General features: G+C 39.6%; 1 long non-coding RNA gene across 1 annotated transcript; it reads left to right on the forward strand.

Annotated features, from left to right (window-relative positions):
• The first annotated feature begins 9,460 nt into the window (after positions 1-9,460).
• LOC127164313 (uncharacterized) lies at positions 9,461-11,017 on the forward strand. The gene is made up of 3 exons (XR_007827620.1): positions 9,461-9,558; positions 10,011-10,274; positions 10,530-11,017. It is a non-coding gene; the product is annotated as an uncharacterized LOC127164313 (long non-coding RNA).
• Positions 11,018-14,577: the final 3,560 nt, after the last annotated feature.

Below are 14,577 nucleotides of genomic sequence, written 5' to 3' on the forward strand. Positions count from 1 at the left end.
AAACTGGAGATACTCAAGTATGTTTGGCAGTAAGAAACACTGTTCAGTGATATACTTTTGTATACAATGATAAAAAAAAAAAGAAAATAAATAAAAAATATGGGAACACTTAATTACATAGTAAAACATAGTATAACACAAAGTCAGTTAAACTTCAAGGATATCAATCTGTCTAGTTAGGGAGCATAAATGATTGTGAATTAGTTTCACCTGCGTGAGTGCAAATGAAAGTGACAACAGTGGGCCCTGGGTTCCACCTGGTGCAGGACAGTTCCTGGCCTCATGTTGCCAGAGTTTGTAGGCAGTTTCTGAATGACCAAGGCATTTGGCAAGTTTCCCAGACCTGAATCCAACTGTAACCTCTGTAACCTCTTTGAGTTGTTTTTCACAGCATGTTGCAATTGAACAGATGACTCTTCACAAAACCAGTATGTATTTCTTAATGTGTAAAACTTTTCGGTAACACTTTTTTTGGTGGTCTCTTTTGAACATTTTGTTGACAATAAGTAATAAGTTTTACACATATGTCAACTAACTCTCATTAGAGTATAAGTAGACTGTCTGCTTAACATCCGTTAACTGTTTATTGTGATGGTTTCCCAACAGGCATTCTACTTATTATAACCCTAACCCTACTAGTTTACTAATACTAAATGAGAGTTAGCAGATATGTAGGTACAACATTACTTTTGGTCAATAGTATGTGTTAAAGGGACCAAATATAAAGTTCAGCTGTGTGTGCTTGTGTGTTATAGTGTGGATCATGGAGGAGCAATCAGAATGTCAGTAGGACTGTGAAAATGTAAGTCTTCAAACACATGCACACCGTTAATAGCTGTTGTTGTTGTAGATAAGTGATTGTTAATGAACTTCCTGTGAAACCATCCTCAACCTATCCTTCATGTCTTTGTGATGTAATTAAGGATAATTCACTTCTTAAGTCAGCTGACTTGTTCAATATTCAGCCTTATAAAAAATTATATTGGTGTTTCACATGAGCATGTCATCTGTCTGAATATTATATTGTTAAATAATTTTGTAATACATGCTACTCAGAAATTATATTCAGACCTACTGGAATTACATAAAGGACCAATAGAGGTCAATGGGCCACATAAACACTGATTCTCTTTTCTTTTGTTCAGGGGCCTTTGATCTCACGCTAGATCCAAACACAGCAAACACACGTCTCATTCTGTCTGAGGGGAACAGAAAGGTGACATTTGTGTCTGTGCATCAGCCATATTCTGATCATCCAGAAAGATTTGATGCTTGTGATCAGGTTCTGTGTGGAGAGAGTCTGACTGGACGCCATTACTGGGAGGCTGAATGGAGTGGGAGGTTTGCTATTTTAGCAGTAGCATATAAAGGAATCAGCAGGAAAGAACGTAAATGTTGTTGGTTTGGATACAATGATAAATCATGGAGTCTATGGTACTTTGATAACGGATTCATAATTTGTCACAACAATAAGAAAACTCACATACCTGCCCCTTCATTCTCTCATAGAGTAGGAGTGTTTGTGGACGTGTCGGCCGGCTCTCTGTCCTTCTTCAGTGTTTCCGACACACACACATTCACACGCTTACACACATTCAACACCACATTCACTGAAACCCTCTGTGCTATGCTGGATTTGGGGTTCATTATGATTCTTCCCTCTCTCTGTGTCAGATTTAAGTAAACATGAGTAAAAAAAAAAATAAAAAAAACAGGTTGCTGGGACAGATGTGGTTTATTTAAGGCTGCGACACTTACAGGCCGCCAATGAGCAGTTTTTGCTTTGCGTTCTGCACCATTGGCACTAGGTGGACCCTGTCGGTGGCAAGTATGTTGAATCCGCATCGGACAGGAATGAAGAAAGTGATCATGTTCCATTGATACACATCTGGTATTTTCTTAAATGTTTGTGTTATTTTGACATAATTTTATGTGTATTTGCCAGTTTTTGTTTCATTGTTCGCAGGTACTGCATTGAGTTATTTCAGATTACCTTGAACCTTATTTAACTTAAAATCACTTGAAAGTTTATACTGTCAAGGCTTGAAAATGTGCAAATTATGAACTTTTATGACGATGCAGCAGTGATCAGGCTTGTGACAAATCCAACTCTCCAGAGCATCTTTCATGCTGAACTTCATCAGGCAGTCCTTATCAAGGCCTTTTGTTAGTTGATGTGATGAGATGAGTTTTGCTTTCTGATCACCATCATGCTCAGACACATACACCACTGAAACGGTGATACATTCACAGCCTATGCTATGTTCTGGTCATACAGCCATACTAAAAAAACTTGATTGTGGTGGGCTGTTGTCGACAATTCAATAAATAAATAAATCTCAGCATTGTTTTCATCTGAGAAGGCAAGGGAGGCAGTGTCTCCTGAAAAACAAAATGGAAAAGGGGAAAAAAAAAATATATAATAATAATGCAAATATTATTCATTGTTTGTTCTGAAAAAACAACAACAACAAAAAACAACAACAACTGTGTTTTTGAATCTGAGATGATTCTTGTGTGGAAAAGAGGGACAACCTCTACTGTAAGTTCTAATGTAAAATAATTACAGTGAGCTGTTATCGACACTAATAAACAAAACATTCATAACTTTAGTTCTGTAATTCCACACTTAAAAATGCAGAACACATCAAAATATTCATCAGATTTATTTAGCACCTTAACAACCATTTAGTTTACTTTGAGAAACAGTTTTACACCAGGATGTGTTTTTTAAAAGAAATTTATTATGTACAAACATTGCAAATATCTGCATTTTTTCTTCATCCTTTGCCACATCACCCTTGTTGCAATTACTGCTGCCATTGCAATTTGTTATTAGTCTTATTATTTTTATTATTATTATTATGATCTTTCAGTCTGTTACTATTAGTATATTACTATTATAATATTCATTCTCTCAACACACATGCACTACAAATCTCCATGTTTGTCCAGTGTCTGCACTCTTTCTCTCCAAAATGTATCCTGTTAAAGTCTGCATCACTGCAGCAGGAGTGAAGAATGCAGCACATGAATATCGCTGAACGAACAAATGCATGTTACATAGAATATAAGTGAGTAGAAAAGGAAGTGTACAAAAAGTATAACGACTGCAGAAGCGATAACACTTTATAATAACGTTCAGTTGAATGATGAACTAATCATTTACGAAACATGACTATGTGTTTATAAATGATTAATAAGTGATATGTTGAAAATGCAATTATTCTAAAACTATTTTCTTTTTTAAATAATAATAAATTATTTGCTGTCAAGTGATTAAACACGTAAACCCTTTCTGTCATCAGCACAGACTTGTGTTCTGTGTGGAGTGTGTGGGATCTAGTGATAATGTGAACCTTTACCCTCCACTGAAGATTACATCAGGTGCACAGCACTAAAATACTCCATGTGTTTACCATCTTTACCCTCACCAGTCAGCCCTTACATTTCAGTACACACAACAAATATTCAAATCATGTTGTGTAAACACATGAATAAATAATTTACAAATGTTTCTGCATCCCCTAATCTAAAGTGTAAACTACTCATCAGTTGTAAAGTTTTACAAACCTGCCGGTTACAGGTTGTGTGGGTATACACACTGGTGGGGAAAATCTACGAATGATGAGCAAATCATTTACAACTGATGAATTGTTTACACTTTAGATTAGGGGAAGCAGAAAGATTTGTAAATTATTTATTCATGATGTGATCTTCAATGGAGGGGAAACATTTGAATGATTGACATTTCAATTCTTTATAATTGAATAATAATATATTAACTAGTAACTTATTAACCATTGACTAATGATCTGTTTGATTATTTCATGATATGCTATTTTTTAAAGATAACTTACGACAGATTTGTAAATTGTTAGCATATAACTTAATCATTGGAGACTGTATAGTAATGTTTTGTAAATTATTAGTTCATTATTATCTAATCACTTGTAAATGATTTATAACTTAATCTACAAAGCATAGATAAAAATACTAACATATCACTTATTAATCGTTTATGAATGCATAGTCATGTTTTGTAAATGATTAGTTTATTATTAACTAATTACTTGTAAAGTACTTGTGAATGAGGTAACAAAACATATACAAATTGTTAGCATATCACTTAGTTATCTTTTATGAATGTTTTGTAAATGATAATTTCATCATTAACTAATTGCTTATAAATGACTTACAACTGAACGTTATTATGAAGTGTTACCAAAATGTTTCACATTTTGTAAAACATCCAGTGTGGTCACATGCATTTTTGTGGTTTCAGAGTAGGGCCATTTTTTGCTTCAGAGTTTAATTCTCAAGACCAGCCTTTTATTTATTTATTTTTTTTTTTTTAAGTTGAAAGAACTTGTATAAATAAAGTGTCAGTTCCCAATAGGGCTGCCCTGAACTAAAGAGTTTCCTAGTCACCTAGCAGTCAATCATATAAATCATTAGTCACCTATTTGCATGTTTATGATGTTAATTTAATTACTTAAGTATATAGGGGAGATTGTTGTTTGAGTTTTAGGGCTGAGAAAGAATGTTGTTGGTAACATTGTTCTACATTACAGATAAATATTAATAAGCATTTAAAACACACACACACACACACATATATATATATATATATATATATAAAGGAAAAACTCAGCTTCTTTTTGGAAGGGAAATTAACTAAACAAATGGATGATATCATTTTGTCAGATAGTCAGATATTCCTGAACAAAATAAATATTATAGCCAATATATTATATAAAATGAATAAATAAATATACGTAGCACAAAACTGAAATATAATAACGTCTAATATAATGACTCACATTTATATGTAAAATGACTAACTTTAAAAAGATAAAACGTTTTTAGGCAAGCTTTTTGTGCCCATTTTTTTTACATTTTCTTCACCTTTGTGTCAATAGACTTACGTAAGTAGCTTGTAAATACTTTTGTTGTGTTTGTTTCTGTCACGAACGCGGTCTCTGTGACTCCTCCTGTCTCGCGCCAGCGGGAACCCTCACCCAAATACTGACTCCATTTCCCACAATCCCGTGCCTGTGGACTCTCGCTTCCGGTTCCGGGTCGCCCGGGGTCACTTCCTCTTTGGCGGCCATTTCAGCGTGCCTCGCCGGCGCGTTTATTGCAAAGTTTTGTCGGCTATGTCCCCAATCCTGAGCGTTTTTCTTTCGGACTGTTTTACTGTTGCCAACCGGTCTGTTTGTATCGTGTGTGAATCTTTGCTGCCTGCCTTGTATCGACCCCCGCCTGTCTCACGGATTACTGCCTTTGATCGCCGCCTGCCCCGACCATTTGCATGGACTATTACTACTCGTTTGTATTTGCCTTCACCACGTCAGTCTGCCATTGTTGACCACAGCCTGTTTACACTGTCCGATTTAATAAAGCTGTTGCGAATGGATCCTACGCCTCATGATTCGTCAGTAGCCTCGTCACAGAAAACTTCGCCACCAACGGATCCAGCGACAGTTTCCCAGATTGCGTCTGAGATGTCAGCTCAGGCAACAATGCTTACCCAGCACCAGCAGCAACTGGATCGCCTGACCGCCCTGACTGAACAACTCGTGCAGGCAATCCAAGGAATGCGGGCCGCTCCACCTCCCGTTGCCTCACCTCCACCTGCACCACTTCCGGCAGCACAACCAGTCACCGCCAGCCCAAAGCTCACTTTCCCGGAGAAGTTCGACGGGACCGCTGCTAAGTGTAAGGGGTTTCTGCTTCAATGTACCCTTTTCGTCAACCATCAACCTAACTTATACGTGTCGGATGAGAGCAAAATCGCCTTCGTTTTCTCACACTGGCGGCGCAAAGCGGATGGAACGATGGTCCCCTTAAGCTCCATTATCGTAGAGGATTAAACCCGGACCTGCAGGTGGAGCTGGCATGCCGCGATGAGGGCTTAAGTCTCACCCAATACATCGACCTGTCCATCCGGATCGACAATGTCATGCGAGCCCGGAAGCCCACTCGTCCGTCCATCACACCACTGCCACACCAACCTCCAGCCACAGCAGGCCCCGAACCCATGCAGCTCGGAACTACAAAACTCACCACTGAGGAAAGGGAACGGCGGATCCGTAACCACCTGTGCCTATACTGTGGAGAGGCGGGACACATCCGAGCCACCTGTCCTACTCGACCACCTCGTCCTCCCACCTCGGTGAGTGAAAGAAGTCCTGCTTTGAATAAGTGTGAAGTAACTGTGCTACTCAGTTGTGGTGGGAAATCCATCTGGACTACCGCCTTAATTGACTCCGGCGCTGCCGGTAATTTTATTGACAAGGACTTTGCTAAAAGTAACCAGCTGCCTCTCTCTCCTTGTGCTTCTCCTGTGGCATTGGCCGCCCTCGACGGGAGACCACTAGGAACTGGACGTATCGACCACACCACCACCGAACTCACCCTCCGCATAGAACCCGGTCACCAGGAAACTATCTGATTCTTCGTCATTACGTCACCCCTCATCCTGGGTTTCCCCTGGTTGGACCGCCACGAACCTACCATCGCCTGGGCCAAAGGTGCGGTCACTAACTGGTCACCGCACTGCCAGCAATCTTGCATCCAGCCTCCACCCAAGACCCCATTCTGCTCAACCTCACTGTCTCCCAACAGCACCATACCAGCCGAATACCACGACCTGCTCGAGGCCTTCAGCACTGCCAAAGTCACCGAATTACCACCCCACAGACCAGGGGACTGCGCTATCGAGCTCGTGGCTGGAGCTGTACCACCTCGGGGCCGCATCTTCCCTCTTTCACAGCCCGAGACAGAAGCCATGGAGCACTACATCAAGGAGGAGCTCGCTAAGGGATTTATCCGACCCTCTACCTCTCCAGCTTCGGCGGGCTTCTTCTTCGTTAAAAAGAAGGACGGAGGACTGCGACCTTGCATAGACTACCGCGCTCTGAACGAGGTGACTGTGAAATACCGATATCCACTACCGCTCGTTCCCCCGGCTCTGGAACAGCTCCGGTTAGCTCGTTTCTACACCAAGCTGGACCTACGCTCGGCCTACAATCTGATACACATTTGCAAGGGGGACGAGTGGAAAACAGCCTTCTCCACGACCTCTGGACACTACGAATACAGGGTGATGCCCTTCGGGCTGGCCAACAGTCCATCGTACTTCCAGGCCTTCGTCAACAATGTCTTCCGCGATATGCTGAATCGGTGGGTGATAGTGTACATTGACGACATTCTCATTTATTCTAATACATTCACCGACCATGTTCAACATGTCAGGACTGTTTTCCAGCGCCTCACCCAGCATAAGTTATATGCCAAAGAAGAAAAGTGCCAGTTCCATCAAGAAAGTGTTGCCTTCCTGGGATATATGATCAGTCCTGAGGGCGAGGCTATGGACGAAACAAAAGTCAATGCTGTGCGTAATTGGCCTCTCCCCAAGACCCTCAAAGAACTTCAGAGGTTCTTGGGATTTTCGAACTTCTACCGCAGGTTCATACATAACTTCAGCACTGTAGCCGCCCCGCTAACCGCCATGGTCAAGAGGGGCAACACCCGCCTGAACTGGTCCCCTGACGCTCTACGTGCCTTCCAGGATCTACATCAGCGATTCATCACCGCACCTATTCTCCGTCACCCTGATCCTCAGCAGCCTTTCATCGTCGAGGTCGATGCCTCCAGTACTGGAGTAGGTGCCGTTCTCTCGCAGCGCCAGGGCCAACCATCCAAGACCTATCCTGTGCCTTTTATTCTCACAAGCTCAGTCCAGCCAAGAAAAATTATGATGTTGGAAATCGTGAGCTGCTCACGATCAAGCTCGCTCTGGAGGAGTGGCGGCACTGGCTGAAGGGAGCACGGCATCCATTCGTCATCCTGACCGACCATAAGAACCTGGAGTATCTGCGAACAGCCAAGGTCCTCAACCATCGTCAGGCCAGATGGTCATTATTCTTCACCAGGTTCAATTTCACTATTAATTATCGCCCAGGGTCCCAGAATACCAAGGCAGACGCCCTGTCCCGGGTTCACGAACCCGACCATACCTCTTCACCTCCCGCAACTATCTTACCCACCTCAGTAATCATCGCACCCGTTACTTGGGATCTCATGACCGAAATCACTGAGGCCCAGACCCAGGACCCCCCTCCTGCAAATTGTCCTAGAGACCTTACCTACGTTCCTGCCGCTCTCCGTCAACGTGTCCTCTCGGAGGTCCATGCCACACCCAGCTCCGGTCACCCAGGGATTGAGGCCACCCTTCATTTCCTCCGCAATCGTTACTGGTGGCCCGCCTTACGCACTGACACAATCGCCTTCATTAAACACTGTGTCGTTTGCAACACCTCTAAGACCACCCATCAATTACCCGCTGGTTTGCTGCAGCCTTTGCCGATCCCCAAGCGCCCATGGTCTCATATTGCAGTAGACTTTGTAACCGACCTACCCCCGTCCCAGGGACATACCACCATTTTGTCGGTGGTGGACAGGTTCTCCAAGGGCTGCCGTTTTATACCTCTCCCCAAGCTACTCACTGCCATGGAGACGGCAGAGGCTCTGTGCAACGCTGTATTTAGGTTTTATGGCCTGCCAGAAGATATCATTTCGGATCGTGGCCCACAATTCACCTCACGACTCTGGGCCAGCTTCTTCCATCTCCTGGCTGTTAACGTGAGCCACACGTCAGGCTACCACCCGGAAGACCTCTACTAACATGACCCCCTTCCAATGCGTGCTGGGGTTCCAACCACCCTTATTCCCCTGCAGCCACCCAGATCAGCCAGGACCCCGGGGTAGGGGAAGACCCCAGCGTCGGTTGCCTCCTCATGCCAGGAGGCACTCGCGGCGGGGGGTGGCTCTGTCGCAAACGCGGTCTCTGTGACTCCTCCTGTCTCGCGCCAGCGGGAACCCTCGCCCGAATACTGACTCCATTTCCCATGTTTTTATTCAAAGTGACTTATATTGCCTTCATGTACGTTTACATTTTGACATTTTTTCTTATCATTCATTGTTGTTTTATAGCCTTTATACTGGTTTGTCAGTTTTGTTCTTATCAACTCATCATTTATGAGATTCTCCAGATGAAGAACAGATAAGCAGGAAGACTGAGAAACTCACTATGAAAGAGCAGCAGAATTTGACTGTCCAGAAAGATTTGATGTTTCATTTTAACCTTATGTTTCAAGTTCTGAAAAGTGATTGAATTTTATCTTTCTTGAAAATGCTTGATTTTCTTTTCTTTTTTTTTCATTTCATCTGTCTGTTCTATTTTGTCAAAGGTGCTGTCTCTCTTCAACTGTATTTCTGTGTACTGACAGCCTATCTCTGTGTCGATATCAGTGCTGTTTGTCTTTTTACGTGTAACTTCTCAGTGATTGTACTGAAAGATAAGTCACATACAGTACAATGTGTGTGGGTGTTTTGACAATGTGTTTCACAACATAGTTTCACTCTTATGTTCCTTAAAAAAAAAGGTTTCATTTTTTTTCTAAGAATGTTTACAGTGGAGGACTGAAAGCCTTTTCTGCTGAAGATGGCAGTTCAAATTAGAAATAAGACAAATCTACATTGTCATTCACGGTAAATTGCTTCATGAAATACTCACCTACATAGATTTAAAAGTATCATCAATCAGTTTTCAATGAGTTTTTGTCATTTAAGAAAAAAATAAATAATTGCTTTAAATGCTGTTAGTAAAATAATTATAGATTTATGCAACACAACTTTGAAGCTTCATCTCAGCTAGATTAATATTATGTGTTTTATTCCTTTTGAAATCAACATGTGAATGTTCATTATTCATTATTTTCTACAAAAACATATATACATATCTTTTTACATCTTACAACATTTTTTCCACTCTCAAGCTGGTTGACTTTCATCTCTGATCTTCTATAAGTGTTTGTGTGTGACTCTTGTGGGCATGAGTTTGAAGAAGAACTAATTCTAGAACACTTGAAAGAGAACATTACAGTATAATGCAGTTCAACTACATGACAGTGATTTTTTTTTTAATCTTGTCTTGCAACCAGTCAGTGAAGGACAATGGCATCTGTTAAGGAGCTGCTTGTGAACTCAATGAAGGAACTGCTAGAAGCTGTCCTGAAGGAGTTTCAGCGGCACTTACAGAGTGATCATGAGTCTGCTTCAAGATTTGAAATGAAGAATGTAGATGTATTAAATACAGTGGATAAGATGTTAGTTTGTTTTTGACCAGAAGAAGCTGTGAAGATCACCGTGAACATTCTGAGGAAGATCAATCAGAAACCTCAGGCTGAACAGTTAGAGAACAACTGGTAATGTATTAAAATTATAGTAGTTAATTATTAAATTAAATTACTTCCAACCACATAAGTTTGCAATGCAGTTTGTGAATGTTAGTTTAAACTGTGGAAACCCCAAGTTGTTGAACAGTGTTGATAATGACAAAAATGCTCCTGGAAATCCGTTCTTTGGTTAAAATATTGCTTACTGGAAAAGTTCATTTCTGACCAATTCTTTTTTTTCAGAGGAGATGACTCTTTTGCTTTTTATCCCTGTCTTTTTCAAAGGATCAACTGCAGAGGACAGTAAAGCTAATCTTACTGATTATAGAGAGATCAGCCTCAGACTGAAGAACGAATTACAACAGGACTACAAGCAGATATTAGTTGGATATATGAAGACAGTGAAAAGTTTGTGATGAAAAGGCATATGCATTTGTACGAGTCCCCCTCGTATTTTCAGTATTTCAATGAAACACACAACACAATTTACTAAAGTTGTACATTTGCACCATTTACCACCAACAAAGCATGCATTGACCCATTCATTTTATGCGTGATATGGATGCAGTTGCTGCTGCCAAGAGGGGGAACTGCAGAGAACAGAGAGCATGTGGTAGAAGAGAGAGAATTATTTTCACTTGTATTAATTTATTTGGAATGCCAGAGGATTGGCATGGCCTTACTAAGTGTCTATATGTTATTGATTATTGATTATTGATGATTATTTGGAGTGAGCACTGGGAGCTGCTTTCTGATGGACTGAAGAGTCTGAACTGTCAGCTGGACATACTGAGGTATTAAGTACATCTAAGGGATAATGTACCGTCAGTTGGTCATAATGTATATGTGTGTCTGTACATGATCTGACTGTGTCTTAATATTTTTATTTCTTTTATTTATTTGCCTGTTGTGTGTTTTAAATTGATGGGAAATGTTTAGAATATTTATACTATAAACGTAAAAATCATTTCTACCTTTTTAAAAGCATCTTGATGTGATGTATAAGCAAACAAATGAAAGCAATACAGTACCCTGCACATTGGAAAATAATGCTAAAGAGTTACCTTTAGGAGTCCTACGTATCTGTATGAGAAGTTGGGGGTGAGAACATCACAACTCACGCCAAGTCACTTCAGTTATTTTTGTTCACACAGGCTACAGACTTGTAAGCTCACTTGTCAGTGTTGTGAGAGTTTGTCATCAGCTCTACAAAATTCAAACTGTGTCCTGAGTGAGCTAGATCTGACTAACAATGACCTGTAGGATTCTGGAGTGATGTTGCTCTCTGATGGACTGAAGAGTCCGAACTGTCAGCTGCAGATACTGAGGTATCAAATACATCTAAGGGATAATGTACCGTCAGCTGGTCATAATGTATATGTGTGTCTGTACATGATCTGACTGTGTCTGTAGATTGTCTTGCTGTATGGTGACAGAGGAAGGCTGTGGTTATTTGTCTTCAGCTCTGAGTTCAAACCCCTCACACCTGAGAGAGCTGGATCTGAGCTACAATCACCCAGGGCAATCAGGAGTCCAGCTGCTAAAACACAAACTGGATGATCCAAACTATAAACTAGAGATACTCAAGTATGTAGGCAATAAGAGACCCTGTTTACACTTGGTATCAGAGATCAACTTCATGTTGTGTGATTACAAGTGGATTTTGTGCATTTCCTTTTTGTCTCACCTTTAAAGTATACATATGTTTTCATGTTTGTGTTTTATAGAGTGGATCATGCAGAAGAGTTCAGAAATAAAGCCTGACCTCAAAGACGTAAGTCTACAAACACATGCATTTTTTAGTGAATTTTTGGGGGGGTGGGGTCTCATTTACTGTAGTCTCCTTCTTTCAGCCGGCATTCTGTCCTTCTACACCGTCTCTGACACACACACACTTACATACATTCAACACCACATTCACTGAACCCCTCTATGCTGGATTTACAGTTTATGAGCTTAACTCATCGGTGTCTCTGTGGGACATTAAACAGCTTCCTTTGAAAATCAACAGTGAAACACACACAAACAGGTAAGTGAAATACAGTATAATGTGAGTTCTAGTGAACTTTTGTGTGCCTGATGAGTTCCAGGCCACAGTCTTTGTTCACTAAATGAATAGAGAGGTAATATGATACCAAACTCTAATCACAACAATTCCTCTCTAGCTTGAGGTCATATGTGGAAGAATTGAATACTGATTTATAGAATACTTGAGATACATTTTCAGCTCTGCCTTATTCATATAGAATATAGAGTTAGCTGGTTTAATATAAAAAATGTACTGTCACACACTGTGGTGAGTGTATAGAAAAACTAATTACAGACCATACATTTTTCTTACATGTCATTAACTGCTTAAATTCGCTTAAATTAGTTTTAGCTGCAGCGTATACTTGCTAGCTTCAGTCCTAATTTTGTACCCTGTTTGTGTGTGAAACAAACATCTCACTACTTCCTTTTACCTGCCTTTATGCTACAGGACCTCTAGCCTCAAAAAACATCAGGAGAATAATCTTCAAATGATTCCTGTCAGAGAGGAGGATCAAAAGATGGTCTCCAATGCAACAACTGAGAAAGATGAATTTGATCTGAAAAATCCAAAGAATGACGAGCCACGTTTGAATAGTGAGGAAGATAAAATACAATTCTTTGATAACCACTGGTCAGATCTCATTCAGAGAGTTAAAAATGTCCAGATCATTGCAGATAAAATGCGTCAGCAGAATATAAATCTTGAGGAAAAATATTCAGAAATCACACATGACAATTTAACCAGTCATCCGTTATATGATCCGACACCTTGAGCACAAGGTGCATGTGTTTAAAATGTATGCATGTGTTTAAGATAAACTGAAGACTTTTGAAGACAGGTAAAAAAAAGATTCATTCAAAATATACTTGGCCAGCAATGAGTGTCTTCTGCAATATTCATTCATAATAACATTACCAATTTTTTTTTTTTTTTTAAGTCAAAATTAAAGGTAAAATAAGGACAATGTCAAAGCAAAATTACAGCAAAATGCATCTGTATATATTTTATACTTGTTAATATCTGTAGGGAACTGGCTGTATAGCTTAATGTTTTTATGGCATTTTCTTCTTTCCTCTGGGCAGTCATATGGAGTTACTTTTGACTTTTATGCAATGACAGCAAAACTTGAAGATTGAATGAAAATGAAAGGTTACAAACTAAAAAGGCTTTTTAAATGATCAAAATAAAGTATCTAATAACATTAGCTTTGTAGTGCATGTGCTTGGTTTTTTTATGCTCTCTCAGGGCTTGACTTGTCCTTCAGACAAGTTAATCAGCCATTTACTTGTTCGGAGCAAAAAAGTTTGTTTTTTTTGTGTGTGTGTAAATGTAATCCATTCTGAAGCAATAATCTCATCACTGCTGAGGTCTTAATCAGCATATTTGTGAGATTTGCCTTTAATTGATTTCTATTTCCTTATTATATTCCTTATTAATTCCTTATTAAATGTACGTGTCATCATTTATGTTCTTAAATTGTATCAATAAAATAAAATTATTGCAATTATTTGCTGTTTTATTATTAAAATTGCAAATGCATAAATCATTTTATAAGATTAATGGTTTAGTTTTTTATAAACATATTAATAAAATAGAAAAATACAACAATACGTTTAAATATGTAACCAATCCACCAGTAGTTGGCGGCAAGTCACTGTCTTAATAAATGAGTTTTCTTCTGTAATAAATTAAATTTCAAAGCTGCAAGTCATATACCTGTAATCCTGAGCTTCCACAAATTTTTCAGTAAGAACACAGGAAATGCTTCATATTTGTTTTAAAATAACATTCATGGACATGTAAACTTTTTTTTGTTTTTCTTTTCGATGCATTGCTATGAACCTCAGCACACTAATAAACATCTTGTTTGCTTTGAGAGAACGTTGAACTGTGTTTCCTCCTCATTAGCCCTTTGAATCTTTAGGGAAATGGTCTGAATGAATAACAGTAAGTATGTTAATGATTATGAGTAATTGCTCTCTCAGATCCATGTTTCCTTCTTAAAGTAAAATTTATGTCATGTTGAAAATTAAATGTACAATTGAAATGATCAAGTCCTGATTTTTGACATGGGGAACAGACTGGCATTTCACCTCCAATGACTGATGAACTATTGGTTATTAAAGATTAGTTAGTTAGTAAGGTAGTTGTTAGGTTTAGGTATTGGGTAGGATTAAGGGTGTAGAAAATGGTCGTGCAGAATATGTGCTTTATAAGTACTAATAAACAGCCAATATGCCAGTAATCGGCATTCTAATAAGAATGCTACTTACTAGTGAGAACTGGTCCTTATACTAAAGT

The sequence above is a fragment of the Labeo rohita genome, chromosome 1 (assembly GCF_022985175.1).
Source record: "Labeo rohita strain BAU-BD-2019 chromosome 1, IGBB_LRoh.1.0, whole genome shotgun sequence".
In the NCBI taxonomy this organism is placed as follows: Eukaryota; Metazoa; Chordata; class Actinopteri; order Cypriniformes; family Cyprinidae; genus Labeo; species Labeo rohita.